An 8,619-nucleotide genomic window follows, 5' to 3' on the forward strand; every position below is an offset into this window, starting at 1 on the left:
AGGGTGCCAGAACATATCCGGTGGAGCCTTGCAGTACTCACCAGCTAAATGTACCCAAATTGCCATTGTATATGCCATGCTACACAATATGATCCTGTGGAAATACAGTCCCCCACCATTGCCAAGGCCAGCACAGGCACAGTGTAAAATGGAGGAGGAACAATCTGAGTCTGCTCTGGTAGGCAGAAGGAGGCATGCCAGGTATGCCCAGGACTTGGCAAAGAGGCAACGCATAGCACATACACTGACACCGTAGGAACCCAGGGATGACACCTCTCTCTGACATGCACATACAGTATAAAGGATGCCAAACATGACACTCCCTGTGCTTTACCATGTATAGGAAGTGTACTATGTGCATCTGACATAGTCAGTCCTCCAGCACCATCCTCAATACCGGAACAGCCACAAGATGTCACTCTCACTATCAATTTATGAATGTAGTAGTATGCTCTGCTACCTGAATCTATGGTATGGGTGTGAGCATGTAAGGGAATCTGGTGGCTGAATGGGATGGCAGCAGATAGTAGACACTCATATGGGCAGCATGAAATCCATAACAAATGCTGGTGTCAACATAGTAGGCAGTACTAGACAAAGTGACAAAACCAACTGCAGGACATGTGGTGGGCCAAATGTGTGTCCATAGGACACACACATGCATGACGGAGAGGCTCACATACTAAACAACAGTCTGAGCCAGCAGGATAGGTGTAGACAAACACAAAGAAAGCCTGTGCTAAGGCCTCTGGTTGATGGCTATGGAGAACAGCCCCCATCCAGACCTACACAGACAGACTACAACAGGTCAGGTTAGTTCTGAAGAGTAAGAAGTCTGAAACTGAAATGTAGGTCAATAAAATCTAAGAACTGTACTACACTGGCATGCATCCAGTCAGCATGTTAGGTCAGAATACAGAACAAAATGGAAGCCAATAGAGTACCTGAAATACCAGTACAGTTACAGCAAATGTTTGCAATTATCAGGTGTCCCCCCCCAGTCCTACGTAGAAATGTAGTAACATGTACGTGTAGGTATAATAACAGTGGAGCACAGATTACCTGAGCTGGCCAAAATAGCAGGATAGATTGTTGCACATGTACAATATGCAGAGCTCTGTGTGTTAGGTTGTTGTGTGTTGTATATTGTGTGACAGTGGTAACCTTGTAGGCATGGAGGGGTGTGTCCCAATGGCCAGTGGCCAGTACTGTTGATGACAGGGCCAAGTTCTCACAACTGCAGTGTCAAACACAATGCATCCCAGCAAGACACAGTCTAGCAGTAATCCATACTAATTGTTCAGATGTAATATCTGTCACCATCTGAAAGATGGACATGTCATGAATGTGAGCCCAAACATACAAACAGTACACAGGTGGAAGTACTCTAGACAGAGAGTGTATAAAATGTTAGCTGGCTGTGTAGTATGGAATACTGAAGTAGTCTGGCCAAACACTGGCAGACCACAAAACACACAGGTATGAACTACTGAGAAACCACTGATGCCCCTGCATAAGCCAGCATAAGTGGAATGCCCCATGTATATCTGTGAGTCAGCTGTAAGTAGCTTCCATAGCACACATGCACTCAACTTAACCACCATCAGCCACAGGTACCTCACAGGTCATATCCCTGCTGTTGGGAATGAGCACAATATGACCCCCACCTCTGTATGAGAATAGCCACAAAATGCAGCATGCTGAAAAGGTGTTCCATGCAGGTGTGTCCCTAGCTGTAAGCAGCACCCTGCCAGCATCCACACCAATGGATCAATAAGGACAGAAACTATTGGCATTAACAACTTACAAACCTACCCTGTCACCCCAAGGGAATACAGTGGCTTGCAGCCTGGGACTGTAGGAGTGACACAATGCACTGGCCTGCTACAGATGGCCTGCATCACTACCAAATGCCCTACAGTCCTCTGTCAAAGGCCTGTGTCTCACCCGTACTGCCAATGTATGTTATCTCCGGGAGTCCCAAATAATGACATAACACATTTCGCAGAACACAAATGCAAGGCAATGTTGACAAATCCTAGTAGTATGTCCACCCATGTCCTGCATGAACTGTGGACCAACCCTTAAATACTGCTGGGATGAAATGATAACTATGGGGACACTTATCAGATATCATTTGCATAATGCTTGGAAGAGGATAGAATAATGGGGGGTAGAAGCATGGACACAATGGAGTGTGTGAAGTCTGAAACTCAGATGTGTGCACATACTATCCCTGCCTGCAAACACAGGAATGGGTGGCTACAAACCTGCTCATAAACCACAATGTGAAGGGGTAATGACTAGAAATATGAGCCCTGCCTCTGGGTAATTTGTGTGAATCTGTATAGCTGTGAGGTATGGCCACAGCAGGATGTGGCCAATCTGTCACGTTGATGCATGTACAAGCAGGGGATCCATAGCCACAACAGTACCAAGGTGCTGAACCACTTACACAGACCCATCAGCAAGTGTCTGCAGCTCCCTCTTTAGAATGGCATGATTGTGCAAGAATATGGTGGTTGCAGACCACAATACTGGACACAGCTTCATTCATCTTATATTCCCCAGGAAATTACTGCAAGGAAATACGTATACCTGTCAGTAGTTGATGACATAAAACATCACAGTGTAAAACAGTACATATGTCTGAATCTCTGCTAACACCAAAACCATGTAGCAGAAGCAGCACAGACACAATTAGTTACAGTATCCCATTATCCTTTGCCCATTTTGACCTCATATTGTCAACCAATCTACAGATATCCTGCAGAAATAGGTTGCTAGTTGGAGGTGTAGAACACAAATGCCTGCACTGGACTACAGCCTACCTGGAATCGATTCACACATTCAGTACTGAAGGTCATACTGGGCATGCTCCCACACTTAGAGAAACAAAGTCCATGTCTGACAACAAAATACTGAAAGGTCATACTGGGCATGTTCCCACACTTAAGCCCATGTCTGCCAGCAACAGTGGACTATACATATCTGTCTGTCACAGATGTCTGTGCAGACACTCTACATTACACTCCAGTCATGCTATGCACACACTTCGGCTAGGAATACACACATATATCCAAGGACAACACACTATAATAGGTCAATCATACACATACATAGATGTGGGGAAGAGAGTGACAAACAGTGACAAAGAGCTTCCCATCATGAGGCCTGTCCTACCCACCACACATCCAATTGGTCAATATCACATGATGTGCAAATGTCTATCACTGTAGACATTTGCTTTTGGTAACCCTCAGCACTATAGTGTCTGTGGTGCTTGTGATAACTGTGTAATATGACAATACAAGTCATTATTCATCTAGCAGTTGTATTCATGGTCCTGTCAAATGTAAACCTGTGTGTGATTGAGTGGTGTGTGTGTACTCCCAGACAAATGGTTTATGGTCCATTCACACACACTGTACTCCTCATTACCCCGCTTTAGTTAGCTGCTGCTTTCATTCACCTTGAAATACACCTTTGGAGAAGGGCTACCGCTATAAGTTCCATTGCACATGCTATAACTGAGTAATGCTGTAGTGTGATATACTAGTTATGTAGGAGTTCTAATCCCCAACGTGGCAACTGTGAGACTGTCTGTGTGTGTAGGAAACAATGATTTTGAGGCCAGTCGCAGTCACTACACTTTCTATTGCCCTACTTTGGCATGCCTGCTAATGTCATTCACCTTGAAATACACCTTTCAGGAATAGTCAGCCAAATTGGCTCCATGGTATGTGCTATAACTGTGTAATGCTATATTGTGATGTACTAGTTAGGTAGTAGATTTAATCCGAGACATGGTAACTGTGAGACTCTGTGTGTGTGTAGGAATTAATGCCTTTGAGGCCAGTAACTGCCACTACACTTTCCATTGCCATAATTTAGCAAGCCTGCTGATGTCATTCACCTCAAAATACACCTTTGGGGAAGGGCTATCTCTATAAGCTCCATGGCACATGCTATAACTGAGTAATACTATATTGTTATGTACTGGTTAGGTGGGAGTTCTAATCCCAGACAGGGTGACCCTGTGTGTGTGCGTGTGGGGGGGGGGATCAATGCTTTTGAGGCTAGTCACAGTCACTACACTTTCCATTGCCCTACTTTGGCAAGCCTGCTGATGTCATTCACCTTGAAATACACCTTTGGAGAAGGACTAGCTCTATAAGCTCCATGACGCATGCTATAACTGCTTAATGCTGTAGTATGATCTACTAATTAGGTAGGAGTTCAAATCCTAGACATACAATTAAAGAACAATTTTAAAGAACCATGGCAACTGTGAGTCTCTGTGCGTGTAGGGATTAATGCTTTTGAGGCCAGTCACAGTCACTACACTTTCCATTGCCCTACTTTGGCAAGCCTGTTGATGTCATTCACCTTGAAATGCACCTTTGGGGAAAAGCTAGTGCTATAATCTCTGTGGCGCATGCTATAACTGCCTAATGCTATAGTGTGATCTACTAGTTAGGTAGGAGTTCAAATCCCAGGCATGGCAACTATGAGACTGTGTCTGTGTGTGTAGGGATCAATGCATTTGAAGCCAGTCACAGTCACTGCACTTTCCATTGCCCTACTTTGGCAATCCTGCGCATGTCATTCACCTTGAAATGCACCTTTGGCGAAGAGCTATTCCTATATGCTCTGTGGTGTGTGCTATAACTGCGAATGCTATAGCATGATGTACTAGTTAGGTAAGGGTTCTAATATCCAACATGGCAATTATGAGACGCTGGTTTGTGTCTGTGTGTAGGGATTAATGCTTTTGAGGCCAGTCACTACACTTTCCATTGGCCGACTTTGGCAAGCCTGCTGATGTCATTCACCTTGAAATACACCTTTGGGGAAGAAAAAAACCTGTAAACTCCATGGCGCATGCTATAACTACATAATGCTATTGTGTGATGTACTAGTCAAGTAGGAGTTCTAATCCCAGACATGGCAACTGTAATGCTCTGTGTGGATGTGTGTGGAGATTAATGCTTTTGAGGCCAGTCACATTCACTACACTATCCATTGACCTACTTTGGCAAGCCTGCTGATGTCATTCACCTTATAATACACCTTTGGGGAAGGGCTAGCCCTATAAACTATGTGGTGTGTGCTATAATTGTGTAATACCATAGTGTGATGTACTAGTTAAGTAGGAGTTCTAATTCCACACATGACAACTATGAATCTCTGTGTGCATGTGTGTGTGCAGGGATTATTGCTTTTGAGGCCAGCCACATTCACTACACTATCCATTGCCCTACTTTGGCAAGCCTGCTGATGTCATTTACCTAGAAATACGCCTTTGGGGAAGGGCTAACCCTATAAGCTCAGTGGTGTGTGCTGTAATGGCATAATGCTGTAGTGTGATGTGCTAGTTAGGTAGGAGTTCTAATCCCAGACATGGTGACTGTGAGAGTTTGTGTGTGCATGTGTGTAGGGATTAGTGCTTTTGAGGCCAGTCACAGTCACTACTCTTTCCATTGGCCTACTTTGGCAAGCCTACTGATGTCATTCACCTTGAAATACACTTTTGGGAAAGGGCTAGCCTTATAAGCTCCATGGTAAATGCTACAACTGCTTAATGCTGTAGTGTGCTGTACTAGTTAGGTAGGGGTTCTAATCCCACACATGGCAACTGTGAGACTCTGTGTGTGTGTTTGTGTGTGTGTGTGCGTGTGTGTGTGTGTGTGTGTGTGTGTGTGTGTGTGTGTGTGTGTGTGTGTGTGTGTGTATGTTTGTGTTTGTGTGTAGAGATCAATGCTTTTGATGCCTTTCACAGTCACTACACTATCCATTGCCCTACTTTGGCAAGCCTGCTGATGTCATTCACCTTGAAATACACCTTTGGGAAGGGCTAGCCCTATAAGCTTTGTGGCACGTGCTATAACTGTGTAATGCTGCAGTGTGATGTACTAGTTAGGTAGGAGTTCTAATCCCAGACATGGCAGCTGTAAGACACTGTGTGTGTGTGTGTGTGTGTGTGTGTGTGTGTGTGTGTGTGTGTGTGTGTGTGTGTGTGTGTGTGCGCGTGTGTGTGTGTGTGTGTGTGTGTGTGTGTGTGTGTGTGTGTGTGTGTGTGTGTGTGTGTGTGTGTGTAGGGATTAATGCTTTTGAGGCCAGTCATAGTCACTACACTTTCCATTGCCCTACTTTGGCATGTCTGCTTATATTATTCACCTTGAAATACACCTTTGGGGAAGGGCTAGCCCTATAAGCTCCATGGCACATGTTACAGTGTGATGTGCTAGTTAGGTAGAAGTTTTAATCCCAGACATGGCAACTGTGAGACTCTGTGTGTGTGTGTGTGTGTGTGTGTGTGTGTGTGTGTGTGTGTGTGTGTGTGTGTGTGTGTGTGTGGGTGTATGTGTGTTTGTGTGCATGTGTAGGGATCAATGGTTTTGAGGCCAGTCACAGTCACTACACTTTCTATTGCCCTACTTTGACAAGCCTGCTGATGTCATTCACCTTGAAATACACCTTTGGAGAAGGGATAGCCTTACAAACTCTGTGGTGCATGTGATAAATGTGGTACACTGTGGTAGCAATGCATAGCTAGGTAGGGGTTTGAATTTCAAATACCAAATTTCAGAATCTCGAGCCCATAAAGTGGGAAGACTAAAACATCCAACACCCAGAAGCTCAAAATTCAAAATCGTGACTTCTATACTACACACACATACACATACACACACCTTCCTCCTCACAAACAAACACACAACCCAATCCTATGTACAAGAAGGGGGGCTATGCCCCTGCACTCCCATGTGAGGGGAGCTGCACCCCACACCCCCTACTTAAATATATTAACTCCAAGGTCGCACTACATACACAAACACACGAAACACCACCAATCAAGCTACATCCCCCTCGCACGCACACACCACAGTAAGAAAACACACTAACACACACTACAGCCCCTACTCAAAACCCTTAACACATAGACACTTACCTGAGCCCATGAACACAGTTCAACACCAGAACTGCTAATTCAACATCTCTGAAATGTGAGATTTTGAATTTTGCGCTTCTGGGTGTTTGATGTTTTAGCCTTTCCATTTTATGAGCTCGAGATTCTGAAATTCAATATTTCAGGATTTCGAGCATATAAAGTGTGTGTGTGTGTGTGTGTGTGTGTGTGTGTGTGTGTGTGTGTGTGTGTGTGTGTGTGTGTGTGTGTGTGTGTGTGTGTGTCTGTGTGTGTGATCAGTATCCTGTGTAGCGAGATGTGATTGTGTAATAACATGACTCATTGTGGGGCAGGTTTTGCAGATTTCTTACACTGGGAACCTACTATATGTCACAATGTCCACTTTACAAGGACAACAGATGTCAAACCACAGAGAGGTTGGTGTAGGCAATCCATACCCCTACATGTGACATTATGGATTGGGGAACAATATAGGCAACCCTTGTATTACCTAGAGAACACTCTCCATCCATGTCTCATACACAAACACACTTAGCTAGGCAGCAACCACTATACTGGTAGTTCCCTGCATATTGCCCACAGATAGTAACCAAGGTGTGATTGCAGTGGACTACAGAGGACATGGCACCCTGTTCCATCCCTACAATAGGCAAATAATTGCTTACAGTGGTCCTCTGATATGTTCCCCACTGGGCGCCTGCAACAACTGTTGAGTCAGCAAATGTAACCCACAAAGGAAATACCATGCCTTACACACATGCCTGTATAGACAGATGCCACTAACACCAGTGAATACCTGCATCATGATGTCAATGTAGTTGCAGGCACAACCTCAGTTCCATAGCCAGTTCTCACCACATGAGGTCAGGAATGCCACATCAGATGATAACAATCTGTCCACGCCGGTTCATATTAAAAACACAAATGTTTTACCAACCCTAATACCTAAACGCCGACACGTCTTCATTGAACCACGAAAACATCAATCGTCCTGAAGCACGAAATCCGAAACGTCAAATCGTCATGGTTGGCCCTTCTGCGGTATAGCTCCATAAGGTAAGTGTGTGATAGTTACGGACCTTAGGGTTAGGGTGCGGGTTAAGATAAATGCATAGATGGTAATGTATGTTAGATTTAGTGTAGGGTTAGAAGTAGGGTTTTATTAAGTGTATATGTGTGGATTATTTAGTTTGTTTGGGTATAGCTTTTTAAAGTAAGTGTGCGATAGTTACAGACCTTAGGGTTAGGGTGCAGGTTAAGTGCATACATGGTGGTATATGCAAGATTTCGTGTAGGGTTAGAAGTAGGGTTTAGTTTAGGGTTAGAAGTAGGGTTTTGGTTAGTGTGTGTATGTATGTGGTTTATTTAGTTTGTTTGTGTAGGTAGTATGTAGTGGGTATTGGGATGGGTCAAGTATGACATTTCAAATTTTTGAATTTCGCGGTTTAGAGCGTTGGGTGTATTTGTGGTTCGCGGAATATGTGTCTGCGTTTAGGTGTTTGGGTAAGTAAACATTCATGTTTTTAATATGAACTCATCCACTCAACATGCCCCAGACACCCGAGGTACACTTCCACATGTCACAGAACATGCATGTGGGACATGTGCACAACCCAGCCTCTGTCCATGCTATGAAATATAGAACACATACATGGCAAGCATTGCACAGCTCTGGCCACCCACAATAG

Source organism: Protopterus annectens, chromosome 3.part1, assembly GCF_019279795.1.
Source record: "Protopterus annectens isolate FY-2018-M chromosome 3.part1, PAN1.0, whole genome shotgun sequence".
NCBI lineage: Eukaryota > Metazoa > Chordata > Ceratodontiformes > Protopteridae > Protopterus > Protopterus annectens.